Source organism: Lissotriton vulgaris, chromosome 12 (genome assembly GCF_964263255.1).
Source record: "Lissotriton vulgaris chromosome 12, aLisVul1.2, whole genome shotgun sequence".
Classification (NCBI taxonomy): domain Eukaryota; kingdom Metazoa; phylum Chordata; class Amphibia; order Caudata; family Salamandridae; genus Lissotriton; species Lissotriton vulgaris.
Genome location: NC_141700.1, coordinates 392,055,876 through 392,071,745, shown reverse-complemented (window position 1 = coordinate 392,071,745; position 15,870 = coordinate 392,055,876). Strand labels below are relative to the sequence as shown.

The following is a 15,870-nucleotide window of genomic DNA, read 5'->3' as shown; positions in this document are numbered from 1 at the left end:
TGCATAAATATTGTTTGCAATTGATTAATGAAGTAATGTTGATGTATATGTAATATTGTGCTTCCACTGGGACCACCCCGCCTTATTGTACCGCAATTCACCCAGGTCCCAGTGACGTGTCTGGGTCAACCCCATTTTGTGTAACTAAAGTAAACTACGAGCGCAGCGTCAGTGAGGAAAGACTAGGCACACGGCAAATGAAGCAAAGTAAACAAAACACAATCACTTCTCACTGCAAGGGAGGCCAACATAAACAAGCTGTTTGGATGTACACACTGTTCACTGCCCTCCCTGCACCAACTAAACCCTTCCCCTTTCTGGGGCACCTATGCACAAACTTTTTTGAAAAATATACTATGTTTCGAACATAATGCAATATATGTTCAACGTGATTAAATATTTTCAATATGCATAAATATTGTTAGAAATTGATTAATGAAGTGATGTTGATGTCTATGTAATATTTTGTTTCATTCAGGTCAGAGTAGCATTAAAATTGAGAGCACTTGAACATAAAAATACATGATGCGCAAGTACTACCATTTTCACATAAGAAATGAATTGTGATTCAGAGCTGCACTATTCACTGCAAGAGCTACTGTGGTAAAATAGCACTATTGTGAATTATCAGCTCCTCTTAAATCATGCGTTGCATTTGAAAACAAAATCTTCATAGAAAAGCAATGTGTAGGAGCCGATCAGCAAGTAACTTCTAGTTATTTTCATCAAGTTGTTGAGAGAAACCAAACTGTACATTTTGGAGATAGGCTTCCAATAAAAGGGAAAAAGTGTAAGCTTGGGAACATCGCTGACAACCCCTTCACAATTACTTGAGCATTACCAGTTAAGTGAAAAAAGACAAGTATCTTCAGAAAAAATGAAAATCTCAACTTATTTTATGATTATAAATAGTGTACACAAATTAACGTACTCCTGAAAGAATGGCTGGCTACTGTACGAATACGGTAATGGGCACATTAAGGGTCTACTCTACAAGGAATACAAATAAAATCACAAGCATGTGGGTACAAAAGACATCTTCCATTACAGCACAGACTGCAGGCAGGTGGAATCGTGTGGCACAGAAAATCAAGTAAGACAGCAGCTTCTGGGCCACGCTCTGTGGTCAAAAAAATAATTATTTAAAGGATTTTTGAGGGAAGGGCAGCTGTTTTCATTAAAGGGAGAGCACGAGTGACTACAGCACGCTTACTCTTTAAGAATGTCCTGCGTATACAATGTTACATAGAAGCATCTTCTTTCCTTAATCGGTATAAACTGCATGAATTTAAAACATTAGTTTTAAAGCGTGGTTTAAAAAAAAAACACCCTTCAAGGAGCTACATTAAGGCTAAAACTATAAATTTTGTTTTAAAAATATATATATATACACACATACACATATATAAATGATAAATACGAGGCTTAACCTTCTTGTAGAGCGTTTTTACTTCTGTGATGAATCAATGTCAAATTTTATTTTTATAGTGCAAAAAGCCCCTATCAACGTTCGGGTTTTCCCTAAACAAGTCACTTACAATAGAGATGTGCGCTCTATCATAATGGTCACATTAAAAAAGTAAAGCATTTTTTCTGGTTTAATTACTTATACTGGCCTGTATATAAAGGACCATCCCCTACAACCAACTGCCTTGGAGAAACCCCTAATGGGATGCCTCACTTAGACATTTCCTCCCGCAAACAACACCTTCCCCATCACATACACTACTTGTCACTCGTCCTCCATACCAAGCAACCCCCCGTCACAAAAACCACTATGCCCACTATGCGAGTACCTCCCCACAGAAACCATTTCATACAGAGATATACCCCATACACATTAACCTTCACTGACACTCTGTCTCCCAGAAGCGATGCCAAATTTCAAATACCATTTCTCAGAGGAGCCTCAGCCTTGACTTGCGTTTAACTTAAAAAGTGGGTGATGTCACCGGTTTGACATGCGTCATCCTGTGTAGAGGGTGCAAACATTGAGGGCATGATGCAGCTGTCACTGGATGCAGGGGACATGAAAGAAAACTGATGTACTTCCATGTCACTCCCCACGAATCGTGTGGCAGGTTTCAAAACGTGGTCCTTACCTTCCGTCTCCCGACGGACGATTTCAAAGATCCGATTTCTTCTACAACGTTTCCGACTCAAACCAACCCAACTTCAATATACGATGCACCGTTGCCAGGTCTAAAATCCAAAACAAGCCCCACTCACCTTCAAAAGAAGCACAAAACAAGAACGCAGGCCCTACCAAAACAAGCCCAATCACCACTGTCCTACGTTTAAGGCTAAATGACTATTATTATTATTTTTGTAAGAGAAGTCGTTTCGAAGTAATAAAATAGCATGTGTTTGAAGTAGGAACGCGAATCTTAAATGAGGCAAAAAAAAACACAGACACAATGTGTAAATAAATATACATTTACATGCAAAGAACTTGATTTTATTAATCTCCTTAAACTTTGACTGCAATTTCTTCAAAAAAAAGAGATATCTTCCGTGACGTTTCATGCTACAAATAGTTAGATATTAATTAAATGCTCCATTTTAAGATGGCCGCCATCTTGAGATGGCATGCTATCCTCTTATAGTGTTGTAGACTGCTACATATGGCACACTACGACATTTTACAAGAAGGGAAGACGCTCTAGCAAGATATGGGAAATAACCTTAAAAAAAAGCTCGCTTTGCGAAGACTGTGCAGGCTATGGGTCATTACGCTAAGGGAAATTCAAACTGTGCTTCCCAAACCAAGCCACAATAAGTTACAATAAAAGTGACTCACCCCAAAAAGATGGTCGAACCAGGCTTGAAAGATGTTGCTCCTACTGCTGCACCGGAAGACATTCAATTGCTCCGGAAACAATAGACCAGCTGCAGGATGTTTGGATGAATAGAATGACAGGGGTGCAGTCTGCAGTCAAAACAGCAACTGAAGAACTCCGCTTGCTGGGGAAAGTTAAGAGCAACACATCAGGAACAAAGGGTTTCCAACAAGCCGTCTTTTTTAGCGTCCTGGCTTGTATGTTTTTTAAGTTCAGGACAGTCTTTTATTTATTTATTGATTTAATGCGATTTTATATAGCGCGAACTTTACCCGAAGGTTTCAGAGCGCATAAGGACTTAGGATTACATGCGTTACATAAAAGATACAAAAAGAAAAAATTGCAAATGTACAAGATATAAAGTCACACAAGAAAGAGATACAAACAGATAGAAATATTGCAAATGTACAAAAAGTAGAGTCACTCAAGTAAGAGATACGAATGGATATACTCTAAGAGTCACATAGGAATGGTAGAGAGTACAAAGGTCTACTGCATATACTAGTAATTAGAGTTACCTCCATATACATAAGGAAGAGATACGAATGGATATGCTCTAAGAGTCACATAGGAATGGTAGAGACTACAAAGGTCTACTGCATATACTTGTGATTAGAGTTATCTCTATATACATAGGGAAGGGATACGAATAGATATGCCCTAAGAGTCACATAGGAATGGTAGAGAGTACAAAGGTCTACTGCATATACTAGTGATTAGAGTTATCTTTATATACATAGGGAAGGGATATGAATGGATATACTCTAAGAGTCACATAGGAATGGTAGAGACTACAAAGGTCTACTGCATATACTAGTGATTAGAGTTATCTCTATATACATATATACACAAAGTGGATTTTCTCAAGTCAAGACCCAAAGGAAAAACAGAAGAGCTGAGTTCCATTAAGTGGGGTCGGAGGGGGGATGCAGTCACAGCACCAAGGGAGGGTGGGAGGGATACAAAGGTATGGAGAAAAGGCAAATCAGAAAAGGGAAGAAACATTTGAGGATCATCAAGGGGGAAACTAGGGAAAAGGGTTAAAGAACGGGGCAATAGACAAGGTGGCGGGTCAGGGTCCAGAGAAAAGTGGCTGCGAGCAGCAGCACAATGGCGGCTAGGACAAAAGAAAAGTAAAGAAGTCCAGGAGAGTCAGTGGGGTAGTTTCTTTCATTCAAATGTGGCTGCAGGGCTGCTGCCTGCATCTGGTGTTTTCAATGCCCGCTGCTTTGTTTTGGGGGAGGGGGGTGTGTGCCCCGAGGGCTCCTCCGCACAGGCCCTCTCTGCTGGCCCAGAATTGCGGGGACTGCTGCAGACGGGGGGCGGCCAGGGGCAACACTCGATAAGCTACTGTGGGGTGGGCTGGTATTAACTCGGGCCCCCTCAGGGCGAGTACCTGCGCTTATTTAATTTGGAAGGGAGAGTACCTGTACTTCTCTACAACCCTGGAATACATGTAATGGGATATTACCAGCACTTCCGAGGATAGTACCTGCCCTCCATAGTTCCATTTCAAGAACTGGACAGAAGCAGTGAAATCCTCTTCCTTTATGCTTCCGCTTAGCGAGGCTGACTGACATCGTATTGCCAAATGTATGACATATTAATGTGGGAGCATCGATTTTTTATCAATAAATGGAGCATCATGAATTGACCTAGCACTAGTTTATGTTAACACCCCCAATCTTGCCTCAACTTCACAATATATCACTTTATATCTGTTGCTGATTCATGTTTTAAATAAACTTGTCTAGTTTTCACTTGAGTGAGCAGAAAGTGTTCTCAGAGAAATGTCCTCATTCTACTGAATCAAGGACGGTTCTCACTATCCCAGGCTTATATTAATCAATGTATCAGCTTAACTGTACAGCCAAGACCGTGAGAATGGTTGAATGTAATACTAGCATGGGAGAATATCTTCGATTGTATTCTGTAGTAAGATGTTTGTTCTAACTTATTTTCAATTGGTCTGCTGGAGTGTTAAACAATTAAATAAAATGGTTTAGCATCTCCATTTCACCCCAACTGGGGTATTTCATCCTCACTCAGGGGATTTTCTCTTGTTTCTCTGTGACAGACCTTTGCCGTCATTTATGAGAAGATCAGGAGCTCTTCATCTGATAAATCAAAATCACAATGCTATTTCTAAGTTCAGTCAATAACAAGATTCAGGTGTCATTTTTAAGGGTTTTATTTTCATTAAAAGTTTAGTTTATCATTCTTTTATTAAATTAAGGTATCAGTCAAATAACATAATTGATCATAAACATATATGATTAGAGCAAATCATAACAAATACTGCATTTATTGTGTTCCATAAAGGAAAGAATCCATATTCAAAAGAATGGGGTGAAAATGGTGTTAGCATAAATAAACCCATAATTGGGTTCAAGTACCAGATGCAAGAGTGAGATAGAGCATAACGCTCACATTCAACTAGTCAAATAATGGCAACATTTCCAATAAAGAAAGGTTAACCAACTCAATTAGTCTCAGCATTAAAGCAAAATAATAATGCTGTAGCAGTGCCAACTGCATTTATCAATCAGGTCGGGGAAGGGTAGCAAAACAGTGTTCAGCTTTCAGCATTAAGCTGTTAGCATTCAGCTTCAGTGTGGACTAGTGGTATAGAGCAAGGGTCTGGAAAAAAAGCATCAACATACCCTAGGAACACATACTAATATAAACAATCAAAAAGAAATGGTGTGATGCACTTTATATTCTCCTACTGGCAAATTGGCTTTTGCTTCTTCTTGAGAACAGATTCTTCTCATCCTTTCCCACATTTAGACACTAAGGGTTCACAAAGGCTTTTCACAAAGTATTAAGCATTATACGTATGAGGCCTTCTCATTTCTTAGACCACCTTTCCCATGAGTAAGATCACATTCTTAATCTTCTAACAAAATAAATTGTATGTTAGCTAAACAATAGATTATATGAATTTAGAAACATCAGCTACGAAGAATATCATTCAGCACTATATTTTTCTGTTATAAAATGAGGAAAATTAATTTAAACAATTAACATTTTCTATTCATGCAGTGCGTTTTGTGTGTGAAACAATATGAAGTCATTCAATGATACAGTGTTTCTAGCAAAGCATTTCAAAACTTTATTATTATTCAGAAGCCTTTTTGTTACATGATGTGAAGCTTTCATAAACATTTTAGGATAAGGTTTGTTTTAAGCATTTTGTGCTCATTTAACTTAGCTGCTGGAAAAATGAAGCTTGTTCTAAACATTTTGAGGCCTAGTACTAATTGATATGGTTATATACTGTGGGTTTGCAAATTTAAATATCAAGTCAATTCAATATCAATTGCACATTAACATTGCACATATCTCTTTAACTGCATTATTTTGCATTTTAATAAAACCTTTCAGGTCCAAACCCTGAGAATCATGTATTCCCACAGAATGTATGAAAGTTTTTGTCTAGAGTCTTATATAAGATTGTAGATTTCTCTAGCAGAGGCACCCCCCTCCATTTCCCACTTTTGAAGGTGAATCTATGCCGGATTTAATTTAGAACTACACTGAGAACTTTGTACTTATTACTGATATGGTTTGCCGCTAAAGTTGCTCATAATACCATTTCAGTAATTTGCATATTCTTTATATAAAGCATTGAAACGAGGATCTTTGTCATTCTTACGAGAAAGTTTCAGCATTTTTGCATGGGGTCAGTTAATTAGAAGAGAGGCAGTTCCAGTCGGGGAGCACCAAAGTTCGTATCGAAACTACGCTGCGCCCCATGAGTTAAAACTAAAAGACAAATTTTGGCGCTGACAAATCTGGTAGCAGAGGTGATGGTTCTGATTGGAGCTCACCCATAGCTTGAAATTAATTGGCTGTAGAACCGACTACACTATCTACTTGGTCCAGACGGTTTGCCCTAAGATTTAAATTGACCAATCCTGATCCGATTCTGATTCCGAAGAGACGAGGTGGCAGAAGGAAAAACAACAACATGAATATCAATAGGGACTGCATGTGAAATAAGGGAATGAAGTAAGTGCTGCTGTGCATGTTGGGAGTTGTATTAAGCATAGAGTAAAGGAATGCAATGGATGATCATTGAGGACAAATTTCATGTGGCTCTGGTTGTTGGAATTATAATTATTGTGGTTCTGATGATGATTTTTAACCTTTGATGAGAAGTACCTCAAGTTGAATATTGAATCTGTAAGCTTGCCTTCTAGGAGAGATGTACTGTGAGGCACAATCAGATACACCACATTCGAAATGTAACTTTCTTGTGTGTGATAGTAACATAGCTCAGTGACGGTCTGTTCCTTAGTTCACAGGGAGTGGATGCACTGAGTAGTGACCTTTGCAGTTTAAGAGCTCACTGTAGTGCGAGAGTAGGTATAATTCTTGGTGCTGTAGAAAACATTTGTGTAGTCAAACCAGGCAAACACAATGAAGATTTAGAAATGACTTAGGATTGATTGGAGTGTTGTGTCAGTGCGACGCCACACAGAGATTGACTGGTGGGTGGTGAGACCACGCTGAGCTAGAGTTACCTTTGACAGATACGCACTGTGATTGGTGAGTGGAAGAAGGCTATTGCCGATGTGAGAAGTGTGGGGGTTTGAACCAGGATTGTTCATGTTCATTGTTATAATGGGGAATAGGTTGTCAAATAGAGAGAAGGATGCAAATAAAGAAGAAACGTTTACTCCCAAAAGCACCCAAGCAAGGGAAATGTTGGCAAAGAAAGTGTTACACACATGCATATGGCTTAACCAATGGCAAAAATATATGTTTAAACATAGGGAGCTTAAATTTCCCTTGAGTGGAACTTTCCAACATCCCCTGAACACAAAAACAGTTGAGAAGAAGCTATGATTTAAAACTGCAGCCTAGACCCACACAATTTGAGGGAATAACACTTTGGGAACAAATGGCGATACATATATAGCTAGGAGGTAGACAGCCTCAGAAGAAATTCATAGTGTCAGACCACTGCCATATATAATGCCACTTCAGTGGACACGCCAAGTGCTACTGCACCAGTGTTGTCCCAGAACACAGTGAATGTAGGATACTTAGTGGAGCCTCGTGCATCCCCAAGTTATATATAGATACCCTTTCCATCCTTTACTCAGACCCCTGTATCAGTCGCAATAAGTACCTTACCCTTGCTTCGTATCAGTCCTGCCTCCTTAGTCGAGACTCCTATTAGCTCTGTTCAGAGACAACCTATTCCAAGTTTACCTCAAGATTCAGCACCCAGCACAGGAAGTAGGGGGAAATATGATCAACAGAGATTGTGGTTCAGACAAGAAGCATGGACTTGTCAGTCTGCTCACAGCATGCATGGCAGACCACCCTGAAGATACATTTAAACAAAGTTTAAGACAGAAATTGAGGAGAGGGCGAAAGGAAATGTGGGAATGGATTAACTATGGTATTACTTAGGAAATGAATTGCTATATATGTGCAAGGAAGCAATAAGAGTGGCTAAGGAGGCTCATGCCGAATTGCAGAAGGTAGCGGCTGAAGATGGTATTAATATAACATAGCTGAAGAAGTTATGGAGGAATAATAAGATGGATACCAGTGAGAAGGAATTGCAGATGTTGAAGTTAAGATGGTTGCAAATCCACATAAATGAACTAATTGAAAGCATTAGAGAATGGGGCGATACTGAGAAGTTCAGATAATTGTGGTCTAATGAAGAGAGGGTTAGTCCCAGTCCCCGTGTGACCCTGGACAAAGTGAAAGGGGTGTAACCACCCCCTTCCTGGGTCCCACCCATAGGAGGGACCTAGAAGGTAATCCAGCCCACTAGATTGGTATAAGAGTGGTAGCAGTGCTAGTGCACACAGATTATCCTGACTGAAACTTATGAAACGAAACTCTGGACCCTTCGACATCCGACTCGACGTAGAAGACTGAAGAATCTCCCTTGTGGTCAAGGAGTGACCACCCTGTGCAAACAGGCACCATCCAGCGCCTCACCGTTTGCTTTGTTGCAGTTCCCACTGGAACTCGAGCGACAGAGATCGACAAGACCCAGTGTTCCTGCCTACAACAGCCCGATCCACAGTCCCAGCGAATCTGAGACCCGTGGAGGCGACCTGAAGCGTGGGGCCGGCCATCTGGGAAAAACCACGAAGTGCTGACCGTGCAGCTCCCGAGGCTCCCTCGACGCTGTGCATTGGGGTTTGAGAAGCCCCAGCCCTGAGCAGCATTTGCACCAAAGCTACCCCCTCCACACTCTCCAAGTGCTGCGTGGGACCCTTCTGCATTTTGCTGCTCAACGCAGTGGTCTGGTCGCTTGCCCATTGGCTAGCGGCCCCAGTACCGACGAACCTTTGAATTTGCTCTGCCAGTCCGGTTGCTCTGGACTGGCCCTCGCTCCCCTGAAAAGGAGCACCCGCTCTGACCTTCCTGGTCCGAGTAAGAAGCGATTTTCGAATCCTGCGTGGGTTGCGCTTGCCAAGGTTTGTTTGCTCCAATCCGGAAGCGGACACCGCCGACAGTGAGAGCCTTTGTGGGACAGCTTGTGGTCCACTCCTGGACATCCTTGGTGCCCCAGAGTCCACGTGGCAGCGGAGACAAGCTTCTCGACAACTACCTGATTGCGCCCGACATTGCCTGGTTCCTTCCTGGTTCCACCCTGGTCACTGCTGAGTGACCCAGACTCTGTCCCCTCTGCTTTCTGGTTCCCTTCAGCTTCGATCCACCCTTGGATCACACCGGACACTTCTCCTCTGGCCTCCTGCAGCATCTTCATCTCCAGGCTCCATAGATCCACACGGCGAAAGCCGACACGACTTTGCACCTGTGCACCCGTTTCCTGTGGGTGAGGTAACTCTTGAACGCCGGTGCTCCTGTATTGGTATACACCTCTAGTGTCTAGGTCTAAAGTTTTGTCCTTCTAGGTCAGTCGGAAGACTCTTAAAACAGTAACTCGATAACTTTTACACACCATTGACTTTGTATTGGTGCATGTGTGTGCTATCAGCGCTGCACCCGAATCCCGCGGGCTTTTCCCGACTTCAGCATTGCTAGTCCCGATTGGTCCCAGCGATTCCCCAGGCCCTAGGTCTGGCCACTGTTCGATTAGTTATACTTATACCACTTTTTTAATATATGGTTTGCGTGACCCCCGGCCTCATCCATAATTGTGCAACTTTTATATGTTTAACTGTGCTTTTGTTTAAACGCTTGTGCCTCTGCACTCATAAAGAGTACAGAGGATTATTCTAGTAATAAATACATATATTTTTATAATATATAACTTTTGTGGTGTCCTTTCATTTGCTATTACAGGATTGTGATTGGTAAAACAGCTTACTTCACATGCCCTCTTGAGTTAAGCCTTTAAGGCTGCTTAGTCCATGCTACCCTTAGGATAGTTTGTCTATAAGGTTGACTTACAACCATCACCATAAGGGATTGTTTGGACTGATACAAGGTGCCCCCAGAATTGGAGACATCATATATCAGGCCAACTTCTCACATTGGTGGCAGCGGTGGGATTTGAGCTTGCTGTTGTTTTACCATTGCAATCTTTTTATCAAATTGAAAGATGACTTCAAGTACCGTAGGTACATATAAACAAAGCTTAGCATATTTAAGTTCAACTGAGATTAGTAGTTGTAGATCAAAGGGCTTAGCACACCCTGCTTACAACTCACTAGCAAGGTACAGTAGGAAAAACACTTAGTGTAGGTAAGTGCACCACTTACACCTCACTAGCAGTCATGTCTGGCACAGGTGAAGCTTCCAGCTCTCTACCTGTGAGGGTTGACCTTACCAAGGCACCCTCCAGCTATGACAACCTCAGCCATAGAGACTTGAGTGCCTTGTGCACTTCAAGGGAGCTGAAAAAGGGTCACAACCCTACCATTCCCATCCTGATAGCCATCCTGGAGAAGGATGATCTTGAGAAAGCTAGTGTAGCTCCCTTAGGATCAGAAGATGGAGTGAATCCCCCAGAGATTGAGAACACCACCCCAGAGGTAAGAGATGGGGAGGTGGACCCTGAATCAGATGGTGAAGAGTCAGATCAAGATCAAGGGGATATCCAGGTACAAGTGGGGAGGCTTAACCAAGCCAACTTGGACCTACTTGGAAATGGAGAGGGCCAGCACCTCCCCAGAGTACATACCAGAATTGTTCCAGGCAATAGAGGATTGAGATCTCCCTCAAGGGATTCTCACATTTCTAGTGCCTCAAAGGAATCTCAAAGGGGAATGACTTCCCCCCAGAGAATTTATTTATTTTATTTATTTCTAAACTTATAAAGCGCAAACAAATACCACGAATGGTGTCTCGGCGCTGAGCATAGAGCATAAGAACATAAGAGCATAAGAGCATAAGACCAGAATGAGGGCTGTCCAACTCCAGATAGAGAGGGAAGAGGTAGCCTTGGCCCAAGCTAAACTTGCTTTGGCAAGGGAACAAAAATTGAGTGGATTAGATTCCACTGGTGGCAGCAACATAATTCCTAGAGAGAAAGACAGGTCCTATGATACTAGAAACCTGACAAAGATTGTGCCCCCCTACAAGGAAGGGGATGACATCCACAAATGGATGACTGCTCTGGAGAGAGCCTGCATGGTACAGCAGGTTCCTGAAGAACAGTGGGCAGCAATCTTATGGTACTCTTTTTCTGAGAAAGAGAGGGATAAGCTCCTCACAGTTAGACCTGAGGATGCTAAAAACGACACTGTCCTGAAGAGTGCTCTAATAGATGGGTTTGGCTTAACCACTGAACAGTACAGGTTAATGTTCAGAGACACCCAGAAGACACAGACACAGGACTGGACTGATTTTGTAGATTGTGCTACTAAGGCTCTGGAAAGTTGGCTACATGGCAGCAAAGTACATGACTATACAGGATTGTATAATTTGATTATGAGGGAGCAGATCCTAAGTAATTGTCAGAACCAGCTTTTACACCAGCACCTGTTGGACTCAGATTTGACCTCTCCCCAAGAAATGGGAAAGAGGGCAGATAAATGGGTCAGAACCAGGATTAGGCCTAGAAATCGGGGTAATGACCAGAAGAAGGAGTCTACCAAACCTCAAGACACGGGTGGGGATAAATCTAAAGAGAAGACTTCCCCAGGGCCCCAAAACTCCAAGAATGGGGTGGGTCCCAAGACACTTCCTCTGCGCAGAAAAAGCCTTATTGCCATGCCTGTAAACAGGTTGGCCATTGGAAAACAGAAAGCTGTCGTCCAAAGAATAGTAATAAGGAAAATATACCTCCAGGTAAAGCTCCAACACCTCCTGTCACTGTTAGCAGTGGTCCCCCAGGTGGTGGGAGCACCCCCAAGAATTTGTCTGGGTTTACATTTGGAACACAGGTGGACTCTGGCCTAACCAGGTCCCCTAACTTAGCTACTCTTGTCTGTGATAATGGCATGGGGTTTGCCAATTTCACTGCTTGCCCAAACACTTTGAGTAAGTACAGGCAGGAGCCCCTCATCAATGGTCTAAAAGTTGAGGCCTTTAGAGACACAGGGGCTAGCATCAACATGGGCTGATTGTCTAGTCCCCTCAAGGCAACTTATACCTGGTGCCACATACCAGGTGACCAATATTGATGGAATAGAAACCAATCATCCCATGGCAGTAGTAAACCTCAGCTGGGGAGGTGTCATTGGCCCAAAGAGAGTGGCAGTGTCACCAAACTTGCCTGTAGATTGTCTACTTGGAAATAATTTGGAAATCTCAGCCTGGGCTGAGGTTGAACAGGAAATTCATTCTAGAATGGTAAATGCCCATGGAAAGGTTAGTGGGGCTGTGTTGGCCACCGCCCCAATCCAAGATGTCCTTCCTGAAAAGGTTGGTAGAGCTGTGCAAGTCTCAGCCCCATCTTTAGCAGAAGCCCTTCCTGAACAAGTTAACAGAGCTGTTATGGTAACAGCCCATACCCAAACGGAGTCTCCTCCTGAAAAGATTGGTGGGGCTGTGATGGCCACAGCCCAAACTCAAACTGATTCATGTGTTGTGAAGCCTGAAATGATGGATCACTCCACACAAACAGAGAGCATTGAGGAGGAAGAGAAATCTCCCTCCCACCAGACATTAGGACAGGATCAGACTCCTCAGGGAACTGATCTTACCCCTGATGAAGGAACTGTCCCCAAGGTTGTTAGGCCTAGCCTGACAGAGCCCCTGATGGCAGTGGACCCTTCTCAGGTGGGACCCAGTCTGGAGCAGGTAACCTGCCCCCCTCTACCTTCCCTTACTCAGCCCAGGGCTGCAGAGGACAAGAAGGACAGTGAACCCCGAAGGGTCCCCTGTCAAATAAAGCACCCCCATCAGCAGATTAGGGGCACCAAAGCTAGCAGCCCTAGCCAGGTGAAAACTTTACAAACTCCTGAGGGATCCCCCTTAAAAGTAGTTAGGGACCTCCCACAGATGGATTCTGTTGGGCACAGCCAAACCTGGGAACCAAAGGGCCCAAACCTGAACTGTCCCTCCAATAAGCCAACAAAAGGGACCCAGCCTCCAGCTTTAGGTAGCCAGAGGTTGACCCTGAGAGCACAGTGCAACTCAGTTGATGAAAGAAAGGCACACATGGTGGAAGATAATTGGAGGAAGATGAGCTCGAAATTAGTGGAGCCTCACTTCAGTACTCCATATCAACACCAGCCTTTTACTTTGCAAAAACACACCCAAGGTAGGGATTCCCTATGGTGGAGACCCTCTGATACCCCTAGGGTGAGGGATTACATGGTGGACCATGACACAGGGGGTAACTATGCCAGTGCAGGTTCCTCCTTATATGGCCACTCAGGTAATATAGGCTTACCTGGCCAAGGATAGCCTTATCTTCTTTCGTTTGGGATGGGGGGGGGGGGTATGTAGGCGGGTGGACACCTGACTATGGTTACCCCGGATTTTTTGCCTTGTGTTTAGCTGGTTTTCGACTTAGATGGCCTGGTTCCCTGCTAATCAGGGCCCCAGGCTATCTGCTCTCTCTGTAAAATGGACTCCATGCACCCTAGGTGCATAACCAATCTGGTACTGGACACCTTATCAGCCCCTGTACAGTGCACTATAGGTACCCAGGGCATAGGTGCATCCAAGGCCTACCAGGGGCTCCAGTATATCTTTCGCCACCCCTGGCTGGACCTTAAATTGACACAACTGGCTGATCACTCAGCTGGGGCAAGGTGGTGTAATCACCCCTTGCTTAGATATAGTATACCTATATCTAAACCTATATCTGGACACATATATACCTATAAGTCACTCCTATGGCAGGCCTTAACAATCCTGGAGGCAGAGTGCTTGGTTTTATGTGAGATGGTGCTCTAGCATGAGCTGAGCCTGTCTGCAACTCTCGGGACCAACTCCCTTAGCTGTTCCGGGATATTGCCATACCATATACTCTTAAGTGCATTATAATCCATTGCGGTTATGTGCTAACTTTGGTTTAGCTTTATCAAAACATGTCGTGTAAGGTGTCTTACGATTTGGAATACTACCCCCTCGCCAGTCCTGGCGACGGGGGTAGCATTCCACCCCTCTAGAGGGAGAAGACATGTTACTTTGCTAAAACGGGGTTAATTCTAACCAGAGCCTCAGCATCACAAAATGGATGCTGCTGCCACCAACACGAGTCTGACCTCCTGCTGCTGACCGAAACTTGGCAGAGGAGGCCTGGACAAAGGGTTTCCTGTCGCAGGGAGTTCTAGGTCTAAAGTTTTGTCCTTCTAGGTCAGTTGGAAGACTCTTAAAACAGTAACTCGATAACTTTTACGCACCATTGACTTTGCATTGGTGCATGTGTGTGCATTCAGCGCTGCACCCGAATACCACAGGCTTTTCCCGACTTCAGCATTGCTAGTCCCGATTAGTCCCAGCGATTCCCCAGGCCCTAGGCCTGACCACTGTTCGATTAGTGATACTTATACCACTTTTTTAATATATGGTTTGCGTGACCCCCCGGCCTCATCCATAATTGTGCAACTTTTATATGTTTAACTGTGCTTTTGTTTAAACGCTTGTGCCTCTGCACTCATAAAGAGTACAGAGGATTATTCTAGTAATAAATACATATATTTTTATAATATATAACTTGTGTGGTGTCCTTTCATTTGCTATTACAGGATTGTGATTGGTAAAACAGCTTATTTCACATGCCCTCTTGAGTTAAGCCTTTAAGGCTGCTTAATCCATGCTACCCTTAGGATAGCATGTCTATAAGGTTGACTTACAACCATCACCATAAGGGATTGTTTGGACTGATACAAGGTGCCTCCAGAATTGGAGACATCATATATCAGGCCAACTTCTCACAACCTATGACTCCCACTATATGACAACGTTCCCCTGAACACACCCCTCGAACTGTACTGCAGTCTCACTTAACCTCCTGACCCTCCCATGAATCGCAAGGGTCATTCAGGGTGTCACAAATAGTGCTGGAATCCCTGGGGACCGCTTTACCAACCATGCCCTGGGTACCGCTGGTACCATATACTATAAGGGGGGTAAAGTCCTTGTCAAGTGAGATTGACAATTTACACATACCAGTTTTAGGGAGAAGGCACTGACACTAAGGCCTAGGCAGCTAGCTCCAGTGCAATTTGAGATTCATAACCATCAGCATTGGAGCAAAATGTGGGGAGTGACCATGCAAAAAATGCACTTTCCTTGAGTATGCCACCCCCTCAGCCAAACCCCACGGTCCCTCAGAATACGACAATGTCACAAAGAAACCCAGTCCCTATGATGTTTGAAACATCCATAGGTCAGGATCAGTGAGAGCGCCTGAGGGGGGAGGACGAGTGTGCACGCCTAAAAGTGGATAAGAGAAGACCTTATGTGGACAGAGAGTTTAATGAGCGATCCCTATCCTTTCTAATAGTCACCGAAGCCACTCGTTCAATGGTTAGAACCGTTGAGGTCCCTAACCGACCCCTCTCTGGAAAGTAAGTCAAAGTTGTAGTCATGAACATTTAGCAGTGTGCTAACCAAGTTACTGCCCCAGTGCCAGTCAAAATAGGAGACATTAAAGAGCAACACCAGTTTGTTATTTGTGATTCCA

At 43.4% G+C, this 15,870-nt stretch overlaps 1 protein-coding gene across 6 annotated transcripts in view; it reads right to left on the bottom strand.

Moving 5' to 3' along the window:
* The window catches only part of CYLD (CYLD lysine 63 deubiquitinase), a 516,546-nt gene extending 513,673 nt beyond the window's left edge, over positions 1 to 2,873 (bottom strand). For 2 of the 6 annotated variants that reach the window (XM_086945166.1, XM_086945167.1), the window contains exon 1: positions 2,801 to 2,864. The gene's annotated coding sequence lies outside the window, so the exon portion shown is untranslated. Of the gene's footprint in view, positions 1 to 2,102; positions 2,239 to 2,800 lie in introns of those variants that run through there. The other 4 variants (XM_086945164.1, XM_086945165.1, XM_086945163.1 and 1 more) reach the window with 4 other exon arrangements.
* Between the last annotated feature and the right edge of the window lie 12,997 nt (positions 2,874 to 15,870).